The sequence below is a fragment of the Panthera tigris genome, chromosome E1 (assembly GCF_018350195.1).
Source record: "Panthera tigris isolate Pti1 chromosome E1, P.tigris_Pti1_mat1.1, whole genome shotgun sequence".
Taxonomy (NCBI): Eukaryota; Metazoa; Chordata; class Mammalia; order Carnivora; family Felidae; genus Panthera; species Panthera tigris.
The window spans coordinates 34050813-34051802 of record NC_056673.1 but is presented as its reverse complement, the minus strand read 5'-3'; the positions used below and the strand labels follow the sequence as shown (position 1 = coordinate 34051802).

Genomic DNA, 990 nt, shown 5'->3' with positions numbered 1-990 from the left:
TGTCTTCTCCACATTGCCTTATAGTTTTCAGCACACAGGTCTTTCACCTCCTTGGTTAAATTTACTCTTGTGTATTTTATTCTTTTTGATGCAATTGTAAGTGAGATTGTTTTTTAATTTCTCTTTAAGTCCCCTTCACTAATTGTTTTCTGTGTGATCTTTAGCAAATTTGCTCATATGTTCAGAACCTGAATTTCATTTTTAAAAATGTGATAATAGTACCCACCTTACAGTGCTATTGTGAGAACTCATTAACGATATATGTTCATGCAACAACTTCTGTGCCTGCTACATAGTAGTCATTGAGCAAGGACAATCATGCCTCATAGATGCACCTAGTCAGATCCACAAAATATTGGTATTGTTTGCATGTGAGAGTATGACATCCCCAAAGGGGGAGGCTGTTAAGTCTGTGCTGCCTTCCAGGGGAGTGGGAATAAAACATTTCCACAAATGGTTCTGTACAGTGGTTGTTCTATGGGAAGAGTCTTGTGTGCAGAGTAGTGGATGTGTTTGTGAAAATGAATAAAGGAAACCTTGTTTAAAAGAGAGTAAAATGGCTGCAAACAGCAGCCTCCTTGGTAGTGTATGCGCCTGTTGATTGTACGGACTGCCCTCAGGGACCTTGGAGACAGCTTTTTCTGGTGGACATTGAAGTTTGGCCTCATGCCTTCTCCAATCTAGGCTCCAGACAGGTGTGTGCGGTGCCTTTGGAAAGACCTGGGGCACAGTGGCCAGGGTCCACATTGACCAAGTCATCATGTCCATCTGAACCAAGTTGCAGAACAAGTAGCATGTGATTGAGGTCCTACATATGGCCAAGTTCAAGTTTCCTGGCTGCCAGAAGATCCAAATTTCCAAGAAGGGGGGCTTTAATAAGTTTTTGTTTGTTTGTTTCTTTTGATTTTTTAAATGTTATTTACTTATTTATAAGTAATGTCTACACCCAACGTGGGGCTCAAACTCACGACTCTGTGACCCCAAGATCAA

At 41.1% G+C, this 990-nt stretch overlaps 1 pseudogene; it reads left to right on the top strand.

Annotated features, from left to right (window-relative positions):
• Positions 1-539: 539 nt before the first annotated feature.
• LOC122233843 lies at positions 540-637 on the top strand (annotated as a pseudogene).
• The last annotated feature ends 353 nt before the right edge of the window (positions 638-990 follow it).